This window comes from Littorina saxatilis, linkage group LG7, assembly GCF_037325665.1.
Source record: "Littorina saxatilis isolate snail1 linkage group LG7, US_GU_Lsax_2.0, whole genome shotgun sequence".
Taxonomy (NCBI): domain Eukaryota; kingdom Metazoa; phylum Mollusca; class Gastropoda; order Littorinimorpha; family Littorinidae; genus Littorina; species Littorina saxatilis.
The window spans coordinates 5,479,372-5,495,602 of NC_090251.1; the positions used below are offsets into that span (position 1 = coordinate 5,479,372).

A 16,231-nucleotide genomic window follows, 5' to 3' on the forward strand; every position below is an offset into this window, starting at 1 on the left:
AATGCATGCCATGCCTAGATTACAAGATCATTCAAGTTAACGCATGCCATGCCTAGATGACAAGATCATTCAAGTTAACGCATGCCAAGGTTCAACGGCCTGGCTGCTTCCTGTGCAGACTATTTATTTCTTGTTTCAAGTAATGTTTTAAGTTATACTGATGTCAAGTCTGCCAAATGAATTGAGCAAAACACATCCACTGTCCAAACAATACAGTCGCCCAATGGACTTGGGTATGTGACCGAGTCAAGGAATGATGTATATTTTAAATGAAAGTTTGAAACTGAAGCAGTATTGGCGTTAACCGGTAATTACCTGTATTTTACTGGTTAAAATGAGAAAATACCGGAAGAAAAATGGCTGCCGCTATGACCTACCGGTCGATATTTGAACTACCGTTTTTTTTCGGGGGTAAAACAACGAAACCAGTACTCTGAGTTGGACTCTTACCGATTCCTATGACGAGCCTACCGTTTGTTTCTGGACTGTTTGCAGCATAAAAGTTTGCGTACCGGTTTGAAAAATATACTAGCGCCATCACTGTGAAAGCCTAAAAAGGTCTTTGATGGTGTACTTCAAGTCACCTAGGAGGGGAGGACGTTAACGTGCCAGAGCTGTCCTTTGTTACATGGCTTCACTCAGTTTACTAGTGAAATCCAGCCACAGTGTGTGCCTTGTGTCTATATGCAGCTAGACAGTGAAATCCAGCCACAGTTTGTGCCTTGTGTCTATATGCAGCTAGACAGTGAAATCCAGCCACAGTTTGTGCCTTGTGTCTATATGCAGCTAGACAGTGAAATCCAGCCACAGTTTGTGCCTTGTGTCTATATGCAGCTAGACAGTGAAATCCAGCCACAGTTTGTGCCTTGTGTCTATATGCAGCTAGACAGTGAAATCCAGCCACAGTTTGTGCCTTGTGTCTATATGCAGCTAGACAGTGAAATCCAGCCACAGTTTGTGCCTTGTGTTTATATACAGCTAGACAGTGAAATCCAGCCACAGTTTGTGCCTTGTGTCTATATGCAGCTAGACAGTGAAATCCAGCCACAGTTTGTGTCTTGTGTCTATATGAGACTGTGCCAAAAGGTCAGGTGTCATGTCTACTGTCCCGAATGACACACGATTGCTGACATTTCACCATTGCCAACAGAATAAACAAATAAGAAATAGGTAGAAAATGAATGTGAAAACTGACTTTAATTGTTGATCAGTATTTTCTATACCACTAACAAATAATCTACTTGCACATAGCTGTTTGGCAAATGTATGTTGCATGGGACACACTGACATGAAAGTGGAAGATGTTTTTCCCTCTAGAGAAACTACATATCAAGTTACACTTTTTGTGCTCTTCCATTCCAGTTGGCAATCAATTGTTAACGCATGTTATTAGAAAAAATAGAACGAAAACAGATTAGATAGAATGAAAAATGTACTGGTGATGTCATTTGGGACATACTGACATGAAAACGTCACCTTTTGGCACAGTCTCATATGCAGCCAGACAGTGAAATCCAGCCACAGTTTGTGTCTTGTGTCTATACACAGCTAGACAGTGAAATCCAGCCACAGTTTGTGCCTTGTGTCTATATGCAGCTAGACAGTGAAATCCAGCCACAGTTTGTGTCTTGTGTCTATATATGCGGCTAGACAGTGAAATCCAGCCACAGTTTGTGTCTTGTGTCTATATGCGGCTAGACAGTGAAATCCAGCCACAGTTTGTGCCTTGTGTCTGTATGCAGCTAGACAGTGAAATCCAGCCACAGTGTGTGCCTTGTGTCTATATGCAGCTAGACAGTGAAATCCAGCCACAGTTTGTGCCTTGTGTCTATATGCAGCTAGACAGTGAAATCCAGCCACAGTGTGTGCCTTGTGTCTATATACAGCTAGACAGTGAAATCCAGCCACAGTTTGTGTCTTGTGTCTATATGTAGCTAGACAGTGAAATCCAGCCACAGTGTGTGCCTTGTGTCTATATACAGCTAGACAGTGAAATCCAGCCACAGTTTGTGTCATGTGTCTATATGTAGCTAGACAGTGAAATCCAGCCACAGTTTGTGTCTTGTGTCTACATGTAGCTAGACAGTGAAATCCAGCCACAGTTTGTGCCTTGTGTCTATATGCAGCTAGACAGTGAAATCCAGCCACAGTTTGTGCCTTGTGTCTATATATATACAGCTAGACAGTGAAATCCAGCCACAGTTTGTGCCTTGTGTCTATATGCAGCTAGACAGTTATTTGATTGGCTGTGACCCTGATAGCATGCTAACGTTAATTTAACGTTAATTTAACGTTTGCATGGTTAGATTTTGGTTTACGGTTAGCATTAAACGTTAAATTAACGTTAAATTAACGTTAGCAGAAAAACGGTTCTAAAGCAAACGTTAAATTAACGTTAAATTAACGTTAGCAAGCAAACCGTTTTCATGGCAAACCTTTTTTAAACGTTAATTTAACGTTTGCCTGAAAACCAATATAAAACGGTTTGCATTGAAACGTTAAAATAACGTTAAATAAACGTTTACACATAACCGTTCAATATCAAACCATTTTTAAACGTTAATTTAACGTTTGCCTGAAAACCAATATAAAACGGTTTGCATTGAAACGTTAAAATAACGTTAAATAAACGTTTACACATAACCGTTCAATATCAAACCATTTTTAAACGTTAATTTAACGTTTGCCTGAAAACCAATATAAAACGGTTTGCATTGAAACGTTAAAATAACGTTAAATTAACGTTGGCACATAACTGTTCAAAATCAAACCAATTTCAAACGTTAATTTAACGTTTGCCCGAAAACACAAAAAAAACGGTTTGCACTGAAACGTTAAAAAAACGTTAAATAAACGTTGACACATAACCGTTCAAAATCAAAGCAAAAGCCAAAAAAAAAAAAAAAAAAAAAAATGTTATTTTTGTTGTGGTAACATTGACATTAACAATAACAAGCAACGACAAAAAAAAATTTGAAAAAAAAAATTTAAAAAAAAAAAAATAATTAAAAAAAACAAATGTTAAAAAAATAAAATTGACATATTATATCAAAAACAAACGTTTCAAAAAATTTATTTGTAAAAAAAAATAATAAAAAAAAATTACCATAATGTAACGTTAAATTAACGTTAGTTTTATGTTTTATGGCTAACGTTTATTTCATGTTTTATGGCTAACCTTAAAATAACGTTAGATTTAGGTTATTTTGCTCATCAAGATAAACGTTAAATTAACGTTAACATTTAACGTTAATTCAACCAAAATAAAACCATAATATAACGTTAAATTAACGTTAATTTAACGTTTACCGCTAATATCAATTTGACCAAAATAAAAGTATAATACAATGGCTGTTTGAACGTATTTTTCACGTTGAGTGCAAACATTAAAAAGAACCCCCCAAAAAACATAATCAAACGAATCATAAGGAAAATAATTTTATTTAATTTTTTATTTTGCTTTTTAAATTTTTTTCTTATTTGAAGATGCATTTCCCATAGTCTTTTCTGTCTGCTGTTGTTGTAGTGTTATATATGTAGCTAAAACCATGTTAAAAAAAGACAAGCAAACACCAACATGTAAAGTCAAATCAAATTTTGAAAAAGGTTTTTGGTGAGAACGGTTAACTTTGCAGCTAACGCTATATATGATCTTGTTGTATTACTTAATCCGGAGAGCATGCAGGCTGTTGATTTTTTTGATTTTTTATCTCTGTCTCATTGCAAGGATGGTACTGGCCAGGTCTCATATTTTGAGCCAAACAGTGTACGTACATGCTAACATAAAACAAAACAAAAGACAAATAAATAAACCCAGTAGAAACATGTTTTGATAATATGTTCTAAACATTTATTCATCATTCCCTGATATTTCCACAATGTAAAAAAAAACCCAATGATACAAAATTAATTTCAAAAGTTGAATCAGTTTTAAAGTTTCTAGAAGTGAGTTTGGATATACCACACTTTTAGGTTCTGTACCTAGAAATTTACCAATTCTATTCCATCTTTTGGGTTTAAAAAAGTCTTTGCAGATATATATTATACATCCGACTTGATGCCAGAAGAGACAAGGAAATATGAGGTTATTTGCAACACCACCAGCAGAGGAAGAAGTCGCTCACTTTGCAGCAGCAGATAAAAAGAATTGTTGAATTTGAAGCAGGAGCAGACACAGAAGTTGTTGAATGTGTAGTATCTGCAGCAGACAAAGAAGTTGTTGAATTTACAGCAGACGATATATTTGTTAAATTTGCAGCAGCACACAAAGAAGTCATTCACTTTGCAGCAGCTCCAGACAACAAGAATTGTTGAGTTTTAAGCAGGAGCAGACACAGAAGTTGTTAAGTTTGCAGCAGGAGCAGCGGCAGACAAAAAAGTTGTTGAATTTGCAGCAGACGATATACTTGTTAAATCTGCAGCAGCAAACAAAGAAGTCATTCACTTTGCAGCAGCTCCAGACAACAAGAATTGTTGAATTTTAAACAGAAGCAGACACAGAAGTTGTTAAGTTTGCAGCACCAACAGACAAAGAAGTTGTTGAATTTGCAGCAGACGATATATTTGTAAAATCTGCAGCAGTAGCCATGGAAAAAGTTGTTGATACAACCAGTGCAGACGATGACATGTCTGCAATAGGCGACTTTGAAGATCTGCTCCACATGCTATGACACCTGCAAAGACAAAGAATGCAACAATCTTAAAACAAAGAATTCAGTGTTATTTCAGAACTTCAGTGTAAACACTATAATTACAGTATGTCTTCTTTGTTGGTGTTCTTTGCTGAACATAGAACTGAAGGTAAATAAGGTTTAAATTGTCTTTGCATTATGCCAATATTGTTGAATTTACTTCTGTGAATTTGCTAACTTTGATAGCATCATTCTGTGTTTGAATGAAATGCTCTATGTCAATGCTGCCTGGCACGGATAACATTAACAGCCCTACCAACCCGTCCACCCACACCCCCACCCCACCCACACACTCACACAGAACACCTTCCAACAAAATTTTCCCCAGACTAAGACAATAGAATGTCAGTTGGACCTTGACTAAAAATATGCACAGGTAAAGATGTCCCAGCTACAACAAATTGTTCTGTCAGAAGACCTCCTACATCCCGAAATGATGTGATGGCCAACCAGCCAAGGATTAGAACAATGCGTCATATAATATCAGCATGTATCAATGACCCTAGGCTGAGGCCTGACAATAATACTGCCTTCTCTCAAATTATATGATTTTCTGTTATAAATATAATAATATGACTGCTGGAACATTCATCTTAGCGTTAAACAAGGATTTTACCTGCAAACACACACACACACACACACACACACACACACAGTGACACACACTTACTTGGCCTCAACAGCCAGAATGTCGGGGTTGTACCTTGTAGTTTACATCCCTGTGAATGCTTTCTGTTCCATCCTCATGGTAATTCCTCCCACCCTGCAATGAAAATTGAAAGCATTGATGTGTGAATTGCATTAATTACAATAGTCTAAACACACTCAAATCTTTACTTGTTAATGAAGACAGAGAGATAGAAAGTGGGAATAAATAAGGGGGGGGGGGGGGAGGGGAGAGAGCAGTTGTCAATCAAACCTTGTTTTAAAAATTTAAGTGTCTTTGAATAGATCATTTTCGAAAATAACTCCCCATGCCTCTCCTGAGATCTCTTCTTTACTGTACAGTTATGCATTTGACCTGAAGCTGTAAGATTGAACAGTAAGTGCCCTGCGTGCACATGTGTGGAAAGTATCAGATTGAGAGAGAAAGTCTCAGATTGAGAGAGAGAGAGAGAGAGAGAGTAACAGACAGACAAAGACAGAGAGAAAGACTGAAACTGAGAAAGAGACAGAAGGCAGGAAAGAAAGAGAGAGAAATCCACCTTTCCAATCGTTATGCATGATATTGCTTTGATATTTGTGACTCGTATGAAAAATAAGTCAACAATCACAATGCCAACGGATCGTGAACTATGAATTTACAACAGTACAGTTCAACATTACCTGAATTTCTTCCTGCTGAAAGTTCCATTTGCCATTCGCCTCAGCGTCACAAGATCTGTATTAGTCCTGATATATGCTGGAGTGTAGCATGTTATCTTATACATGTATCAGCAGTCACACTGGCTTTGAAGTTGCTGGCGTTTTAAAAACTGTTACAGAAACTTTTTTTAATTTCGATTCCACTGTGAAAGGTTGAGACTGAGAGTACTGTCCCTTGGCGATCAAGGGAGGTCACTCAGAATTTTCGTTCCTAGTTATCGAACTTGGACGTAACGGCAAGTTGTCAACAAATGCGTTGGGAAGATGGAAAAACTGGCAGTTGCTAGAGCACTATGTGATACACCAACAGAAACGAACCAGACTGGACAGTCCAATACTAAGACCGAAGGCGCAAGACATAATTACTGGACTGGTTTCAAGAGTTTTACAAACTTTGAGTGAGTATCTTGCCTTAGTGAACTTGGAAGATATAGATTTGCTAATACACCACTAAACAGTTCCGCGGCCATTGCGACAGTGCGCATGCGTAGCAATTTTTTCGAGTAAACAACGCGTCGTGCTAGCTTCTCAGCAACTTGAAACATGTGCGATTTGAGCGAGATTTCCATCCAGAAGGTGCGACTGTGGAGCACTGAAGCATCGAAAACCTTGTCGTGTGTACGGAAAACGAGTGTGGAAGGTGCACACGAGGAACTTGTAGCTAGGTAAGTTTTATTTCTTTCGTTATTTACTCTTTGCAATGATGCGATGTGTTGTTCATTCACAAGACCGGTTTTCCGCCCTGTAAGTTGTAACACTAACAGTAACTTAGTAAGTGCTCTCTCTTCAGATACGCTTAACTTTTCAGTTGATTAAAGTCAAAAACTTGAATAAGTGCCGTTGATCTGTCCACGGAATCTAACTTACTATGAAGCATAACTATATATTCCGATTCGTGATGCATAGGCTACATGTTGCGATAGTGTATGCAAAAGTTTTCCATTTTCAATCTGTCGTGTGGGTAAGATAAGAAACAACAAACATGCATACTAAGTTGCCACTGCCAGTTTGTAGCTCTGCTAAACTTACCTCAGGCTGAGTCAGTGAATATTTTGTACATTTACATACAAAATGGTGATGAGGGGGAAAAAGATTGCCTTCCACAGGTGCGAAAAACTGTGATTTGATCTCAAGGCCTTTTTGTTTTAGAGCTTTTCCTGCTTTGGAACTTGGGAGATGGGATTCCTGTCGACCGTGAAGCAGAAAATGCAGAGAGGGTGCTTCTTCGGGAGTACAAGCAGAAGTTGTATGTGAAAGGGGTGCTTTATCCTGATCCATTCATCATCACAACTGGATTGAAAGGCAGCAACTGAGCAAGATGGGCGATTCCTGTGGCCAAGCGTCTTCATCGCCGGCTGCCTGTGAGTGTGAGCTCGACCTCATGCATCGCCTCGTCAACGAGTTTTAAGGAGGAAAGGCTTACAGGTAGGAAACCTCTCTACTTTTTTAAATAAGTCATATTTGCACTTTACTTTTGAAAAATAGAATGGTTCAAGTTGAATTGCAAGATGGCAGTGCAGCCTAACAACATTTTGGTTTCAGTGAACAGGGAATGTGTCAAAATCTGAAAAAACAGCATACTAGTATTGATACACACTAAAATTATGCCTGTCGTTGTCATATATACATATAATTTTTGAAAAGTGCAGTGATACTGATAGTGATACAGTTAATCAGCAATGACTGAACCGACTTTCTAACTTCAGGGATGATCAAATCATCTGACTAATGGCCAGGGGCGAGTACAAAAAATCCGCTGTGCTAGTTAAAACCGCTTGGCAACTCGCCTGGTTGGCTAGTGAAAATTCTCGTCAAATGCAACACTTCTGGTTGTATACTCTAGTTTCAAAACGTTATATAAACAATGCAGTTATAGCAACTGTGGTTTGTACCCGGCAAGCAATTCTTTTTGGTGGACTGGACTTTCTTGAAATGACTCACCTGTCTGGCAAGTTAAGATTTTGAGATCTGGCCATCCCTGCAACTGTCTTAATTTTGCAATGCTCTTCATGCAAGTTGCACTCAAATTTGTGAGCAATTTGTTATGTACAACTTGGTAAATTGTCCTAAATGATGCTTTAGTAAAAGTTGTTGTCTCCTTTCTCTTTCTCATATTGATTATTTTCTTTTTTTCTCCCTTTTGGCAGTGTTTTGACCATATGCAACAGGCTGCAAGTCATTTTGGAGGAGGAAGCCCCTGATTGCATCTTTGTCAAAACTAGAAAGAGACTTCTACCTGTCTCCAAGAGTCAGCCATCACAACCACCTGTTACCCAGAGCCAGCCATCACAACCTCCTGTTCCCAAAGCAATCCAATCCTGTTGCCCGTTTTGATACAGGCAGCAACAGGATGCACTTAGGAGGAGGAACTAGTTAAGTAGAAGTAGGGAAAGCGGTATTAACAAAACACCTTTTTCCTCTTAACTATGAAACCACACAGATAAACAAGGAGAGCAACCCTTCCACAAAGTAAACAATCCTGACGACTCTAATAGTAATAATTTCAACAATTTGTCAACTCATGTAAAAGCTTTGCCAGATCCAGGCATTAAGCTCTACTCGTTACACATGTAATGGGCAGAGCAACATTGTTGAACAGCTGCTTCGTTTCTGTAAGTTTTCAGCCTGAAAGGTAGTAGGGTGGGTCGCATCTAAAATATAAATGTTTGTTTTGTCAAAACCTATGTAAATTTTCCTACATTTTAAGACTCCCTCTTTTTCTGTAGTGGATTTTTTTTTTATCAGATTATTGTTTGGAGTTCTGAAAAGGAAGGCTCCTGTGTACACCATTATAGATATGACTTTTACTGTACTACATGTGTGTTTTTGGTATATATATATATATATAAATATATAAAACTAGATATCTTTCTTCCCAATATGTTCATTGCCAAGTGGATGAAGTCATCAGATTTGATCTGCTGCTAGTGATAACGTTTATCAACATAAGTAAAGTTTTTTGAGCTGACTGTATTGTGTGCATTTTGTTTGCAAGTGCTGATATGTTTGACTTTGTGCTGTAATGCTTTGTCTTGTCTCTCATTCTCCCTTTCAAAGTACGAGAACTCAGATTTTGTTCTGACACACTCATTGCATCATACAAACATCAATAAAGACACACAGAAAGTGAGCCAAACAAACATTTTTCCTCAGAACATGTTATGGTATGCACAGGGGACATGAAAATTATGGAGAGAAGACTGTGCGCAGGAAGAAGAGAGAAACATTCAAACAAATGAAAACAAACCAGTAAATTGTTTAAGGTTGCTCTTGGCCACTCTAGTGACATGTACTTTATTCTACCTATATTAGCGAAACCGATAGGCTAGATCCTGAAGGTCTAATCCTCGTCTCTGTTGCATAAACAACATCTCATCTATACTATAACGTTTAGGGTCAATACTCATTGGTTGATCTCTAAAAATTCTTGTCTTTTTAGAATTTTTGACTTTTTCCTGCCATCTTCTTGTTGCAAAGGGTGACACTAAAACCATGAATTAATTGTAAGAGACTGGTCGTGGCTATACCAGTGCAATATGATATGTTCTGCGAGAAATCAGATTTCTGAATAACCATGGATTTTTCCTGTCTGCGTTCTTTTTCTTAGCCATGTTTGCAATCTGTAGTTTGAACATCAGTCTATTGTTCTCCTTAGTCAGCTTAATCATTGCAATAAGATTGCGCATAACAGGTGTGCATTAAGTTGGCATCTGCTTATTCAAAAAAAACTATCAACAAATAAGCAAAAACAAGAGCACCCAGAAATGTTTCTGTTGTGAATGGGTCTTGTTCAGGGCTAGAGTCACACTTTTCTGGCAATCAACTAGCTGCACCATTCCTCTCCCTTGATGATCCTTGGGCCTGGCACGTCTCAAACTGGAATTCCAGATCTCGCATTGCAGTGCTCTGGTCGGGGTATGTCTATCAGCACTCTTGCTGTCTGAAACATTGCCAAACAGGGTTCATTCTGTCAGTATTTATGGTAGTATTACATCTTCATGCAGAGTTCTCCACATATGTTCCCGCAGTGGGGCACTGCGGTTATGAAATTAAAAGCCCCTCCTGTTTTTGGAACCGCAGGAGCTTTCTAGTTTGCTGTTAGGTAGATTTTTGGTTCCTCTTTCCTGTCATGCTCTCTTTTTCTTCATGAATTCTTTTCTTTTTTCTGCCTTCTTGCTCATTCACCTGTATTTTTTCCAAAAATCTCTTCTCTTGCCGCTTGTCTCGCGATTCATGTATAGTTTAATCTGTTAGTGTTCTGATGTAAGTCCAGCAGTAGATAGGTTAAGCCTATTTTAACATACTGGAAACTGGTAATCTTCCAGTAGGTATTAAGTAATGGGTTAGTGCATTTGTAAACAGGAATCGCTTGACAAGTGGCCCCCTTCATCCCCCCCTTCCTCGTCCTGATATGGCTCTGCGTAGTCGGCTGGACGTTAAGCAACAAATAAACAAACAAACAAAATCGACATATGTTGTCCGTTTGGGTTCAACTTCAACTTATAAAGGTGGTCATTTGGACCCACTGTAGTCATTTTCAGTGCAATACAGATCGAACTCCCCCTGTGAATTCCCCGGTACACTTGTTTTTGTTCCTTTGGCTTCTATGGAGAGCTCTCCTAATGTTGATCAAATCGCACTCTGGAAACAAACCACCCACATAAAACTTAGCTTGGCTTCCCACATTCATAAGCCTCATATATTGATATTGATTGATATTCATTCTTGTTCCGATTTCAAAACACACGAACAGACGAAAAGTCAATTAAATCACTCAAGCTGTAAGGCACAGACACATCATAGTGATACTAGGAACAGCATGTGTGAACAAATACATTCAACACCTTCCCATCTTCTTTACTGCGTACACACACAAAATATAACAAGAAAGTTATTTAAAAAAAAACAAACTTACTCTGTGTTGAAATCCAGGGTATCCCAAGTTTTGTGTTGGGAAAGAGTTCTCTGCAGTTGGTGTGCCATCAAGAAAGTGTCGAGAACAAACCCTTGCATTCTTGTGTGTTGGATGCGGATGCAAGCTGTTGAAAACAGACAGATGCATATCAGATTTAACAATTTATGGCTCTACAAAGCAATTTTTATTGCTTTTTAATCACAGCCATGCTCTAACAACATGAAGTAAAAAAAACACACCAAGAAACGGAAACACACTGACACAGAAAGTGAGCCACATTTTTTGATCTCATGCACGGCAGATTCAAACAAGTATTTCATGCAGTGCCGGTGTGCAGTTTTTGTAACGTTCAAAGCTGTATAAATGCAGGTCTAGCTAAACGGTTTTGTAATCATGCTATGGAATTTGCAGAAAAAAACAATAAATCGCATGAATGTCAGGCAATAAAATAAGTTGATCAAGAACTGTTACAGTGTTGCGCTTACCTGAACGGTGGTTGGCATGAACAGCACAGACTCGTGTGGAACCTGGTGAATTTTGCAAAGTTTAGCTTTCCATTTTGAAGACGGTAGCTTCCGTTGTCACAATCAATCATCGGGCAGTGACATGCCATTGTTAAAATCGATAATCGCTGAATTTACATCGACAAAACAACAAAATAAACACAAGTGTCTGACTCGTCAGTCGCAGAACATACGCAAAGCTGTGTTGCAGACGATTTGTTTCCTCGAAAAAATGACGCAGCCAATGAGAGGCGCCTGTGCGGTCACGTGATTTTCCTTCTTTGTTCCATGTAAACGTCGGAACTGTTTAGTGGTGTATTCAGTAATTGAGACTTCAAGATGTATTTTTTCTCTCTTGGAATACATGAGACTAAAAAGTGTGTTTGTTTCTTATGTGTGTGTGTGTGTGTGTGTGTGTGTGTGTGTGTGTGTGTCACTGTGTGTGTGTCACCGTGTGTGTGTGTGTGTTTAGGTGTTTGCTGTTTTTCTTTATTGTTGTTGTTGCCTGAAATGGTGATTTTATAACTGAGAATCCTTTTATGATTCTGTTGTGCATAATAAATAGCTTTTATTCTTTCAGATTTATACCACAAAAAAAACTGTCTGCATTTGGTGGGGAGGTGCCTTAACTGGTCAAAAGAAAAGTGAGCCGATTGATGGCATGGCCGTTCATCGCATTTGGATGGTAAAAAGCAAAACCAGTTTCCATTCTTCAACAAGCTGAAGGTTTGCATTGGAAAACAGTAAGTGGTTTTTTTAAATGAGTTTTCAATGTAACTGACAGAACAATTTGTTGTATAATTATTATAATCAGTTGTGTAATGCTTGCAAAACATACACACATGTACACACGCATCCCCCACCCCACCCCACACTTTCCACATATATACACACACACACATGTACACACGCATCCCCCACCCCACCCCACCCCTTTCCACATATACACACACACACACACACAAACTCCAATTTGAACTGTTCCTGTTTCAGTGGTGGACCTTTCTGGTGACCTGTAATTACTCAACTGTCAGTTGGAACATATTAGGGAAAATAATCTATCATTGTGCTTTTGTAAATTTGTTGGTTAAATCAGAATTACTTACAATTCTGTTTCCAGTCCTTTGTGCAAATTCGTATTAACTGGACATTATTTCTTTCAGATGAAAAAATCCTGTCTACAATCGGAGATGGGGGTGGCAATGGGAGGGGGCCACAGTCTGAAGGATGGCTGTACCAAAGCATGCAGTTGGAAGGGGACAACCCATCAAGGTTTACAATTATCAGCTTTGAAAACAGTGAGTACAATTTGGTACATGTATAATTATTGTTGTCAGTTGTTTATTGCTTGCAACAGACCCCACACACACACACACACTCATAAATTCAATATCAACCGTTTCTGTTTCAGTGATGGACTGGTATGATGAACTTTTCTGTTTTTAAATTTAATAACATTCAGGAAAACATGTTGTCATTCTGTGCTTGTTTGTTTGTTTCTGTGATAACTGAGAATCCTTGTTCTCATTCCTGTGCACATGTATTTATATTGATTTTTATTCGCTCAGATAACAAACAAGTCTGCAATTGGTGGGGAGGTGTCTGGACTGGTGGGAAGAATGATGAGTTCATTGATGACAGATGATTGTACCAAAGTTATTCAATCGGAAGAGGGAAAAAACATCGAAGTTTCCATTGTCTGTGCTGAAAGTTCACACTGTTGACCAGTAAGTGAATTGTTTAAATCAGTGTCGTCTTTTTTTTCTGTGGTGCTTAATTTAAATATCAGTTGTGTAATGCTTGCAACACACACACACACACACACACACACACACACACACACACACACACACACACACACACACACTCTCTCTCTCTCTGTTTCTTTCTCTGTTGTTACAAATTGGGCTGAGACTTTTGATTTTGCATATGTGGACTTGCGCCTGTGTGTGTGTGTGTGTGTGTGTGTGTGTGTGCGCGTGTGTGTCTGTGTGTGTGTGTGCCTGTGTGTGTGTGTGTATACATTGGTGTGTTTCTTAGTACATGTATTGTATGTGTTTGTTACTGCTAATGTGTGTGTATGTGTGTTTGTTGTACTACGTTGCAAGCCCCTGGAGCAATTTTTTGATTAGTGCTTTTGTGAACAAGAAACAATTGACAAGTGGCTCTATCCCATCTCCCCCCCTTTCCCCGTCGTGATATAACCTCCGTGGTTGAAAACGATGTTAAACACCAAATAAAGAAAGAAAGAAAGATGTGTGTTTGTAAGTGTATATTTGTGTTAGTGTATGTGTCTGTTAGTGTGTGTTAGTGTTAGTGTGTTTGTGTGTGTGTGTGTGATTTAGTTTGTAATCCCAGCCATTGACTAAGGACCGTGTGTGATTTAGTTTGTAATCCCAGCCATTGACTAAGAACCGTTTTTCCTTCTCTATCCCAGGTTGGTATCCTGCATAAGATTATGACCACTTCAAAGTCAGGGAGCTGGGCCTGGCCACATAGTTCAAGCAGAAGTTGAACTACTCCCTCACCATTACCGTCATCATATTCTGTGAGGTGGACTTCACCTACGACCAGAAGTTTGACCAGCGTCAAAGAGCGAGTGCAGGCAGCTGCTAGTGCTACAGGACATCATTGCGCGCCATCTCACTAACAAGATTCAACACCTTTGCTGACCCACAGCTTCTGAATGCTGTGTTTGCAAAGCAGCCCGGCATCAAGCCTCATTTACATGGGTGCCATCATTCAGGACTAACACCAACAGTTCATAAACAAATATTCACTGTGCACACACACGTTTGGCAAAGTGGAGCAGAAAACTTGTAGTCTTGCTGCTTGTTAATTTTTATTCATCGATGATTGTTTTTCATCTAGCTACTCCACAAAATATGTTAATATCTTTTGTGATAGCAAGAATCTTAATGAAATGAAGCAGAGCGCTATTTTAAGATCTGAGAAACAAAGGGACGTAATTGCTCTGCTATATGACATGTGCAACAAGAGTAAGTGAGATTATGTGGAAGCAATTTTCTTGGCACCTGTGAGAATAACACGCTTTTGAATGAACAAAAGACTTTACATGCTTGTCGCACGTGTATGCATTAATAGCGCTTACATCCCTTTGTTTCTCATATTTTGTGCTACTGACTTGCTTGTATTACTAGAGACATCCAGATTTGCCTTCGTCAAAAGTTCGTGAGTTCCGATCTTAGCGAGTTTGTTGAAGTGGTGACGTCACATCCCGTCACGGTCACCACTTTCCAATTTCGGTCCAGATCTACGTGAAGTTCTTCGTGCGCGTTGTCTGTTTTTCGAAACAGTGATGACGTGACGAGTAGTGTTATATATGACGAGTCTTTTTTATCGGAATATTCCAGACATCTGAATATGCTGGGTACACACGCAACACTGACAATTTTTTTCGAATTTTAGATTCATTCCTGTAAAATCTCCCAACTCTAAAACAAAATAGGCCTAGTGGAAACAAGTGTCTTGTGCAAGAGAGATCAAGGGAGATAATTGGCAGGATATGTCGCCCGTTGACTCAAGTTCTGAGTTTTGTGTGGGTATCCGTGTTCATGCACTAGGCCTCCAAAATGAACAGTTTACAGATGCACAGTCCACAGAAGCGTCGTAAAGATATCAAACTTTAACACTGCGCACATAAAACATATTTTTAACATTATGAAAAGGACTAAAAGTACTCGCAAAGATTGCTGATTAAGGTTCGTCAAACACGCCTTTTTCACCACGCAGATCCCGGTCTTCGGCAAGCAGTGGTGGGCGCGAAAACCCGAGCGCATGCGCATTGAGGCACAAAGTTAAAAATAGAGAGGAAATTCCCACCACCAACGAATGTTCGTCTGACGAAGGTTGAATCTGGATGTCCCTAGTGATTGTGCAAATAATTTGTATTGTTTTCATCTCTGATTTTGTCATTAACAATGATCGTTGTCGATAATGAGTTTGCACAGCCCTATGGTATTTACCTTGATGAACCCATACCAGCATTGTGATTGAAATTCTTAATTGCTGATCCTGTTATCGCCTGCTGATGATTTTTTTTTATCAAGTTCAGACTATTATTAGTCAATGTAGCATTGCTTCAATGAGATTAGGTCCACACATAATTTTTGCCTGCCCGATTGATAATACTATGCTGTGGTATTTTACTGAGACTGAAAAATGTGTTGTAATATTTTTTAAGTTCACATTTTCATGTTTTAGCAATTGAAGGAATTAAGTTTGCATTGTTCAACATTTTAAAAGTGTTACTGTTATCAAATTAGTATTCACATATTGAATTGTTAAAGACCCCAACAATTTAAATTTTAAATAAAATTTGTGATCTTGAATTTTCTGTGCATTAATTCAAATTTGTATTTGCAAATGTTATTTTAATGTTTTCAGGAGAACGTAAATTTTACGTTTGCATGTGAACGTTAATTTAACGTTTGCATGTGAACGTTAATTTAACGTTTGCATGAAAACGTTTGATTATGGTTTTGTTTTGGTTAATTTTATGTTTGCATGCTAACGTTAAAAAAACGTTAAATAAACGTTAATAAAACGTTTTATTTTGGTTATTTTTATGTTAGCAAAAAACGTTAAAAAAACGTTAAAATAACGTTAAATAAACGTTAATAAAACGTTTTATTTTGGTTATTTTTATGTTAGCAAAAAACGTTAAAAAAACGTTAAAATAACGTTAATCTAACCGTTATATTATGGTTTGATTTTGGTTTTATTTTGGTTATTTT

The 16,231-nt window shown here is 38.3% G+C and overlaps 3 long non-coding RNA genes across 3 annotated transcripts; 2 read left to right on the top strand and 1 right to left on the bottom strand.

Moving 5' to 3' along the window:
* Positions 1–2,516: 2,516 nt before the first annotated feature.
* LOC138970542 (uncharacterized) lies at positions 2,517–6,158 on the bottom strand. The gene is made up of 3 exons (XR_011456985.1): positions 6,018–6,158; positions 5,362–5,454; positions 2,517–4,673 (listed from the first exon to the last, which is right to left on the bottom strand). It is a non-coding gene; the product is annotated as an uncharacterized lncRNA (long non-coding RNA).
* A 57-nt stretch (positions 6,159–6,215) lies between these two features.
* Positions 6,216–15,826, top strand: LOC138970543 (uncharacterized). The gene is made up of 5 exons (XR_011456986.1): positions 6,216–6,454; positions 12,055–12,217; positions 12,638–12,772; positions 13,043–13,201; positions 13,912–15,826. It is a non-coding gene; the product is annotated as an uncharacterized lncRNA (long non-coding RNA).
* LOC138970544 (uncharacterized) lies at positions 6,562–8,342 on the top strand. Its single transcript, XR_011456987.1, has 3 exons — positions 6,562–6,721; positions 7,206–7,481; positions 8,204–8,342. It is a non-coding gene; the product is annotated as an uncharacterized lncRNA (long non-coding RNA).
* Positions 15,827–16,231: the final 405 nt, after the last annotated feature.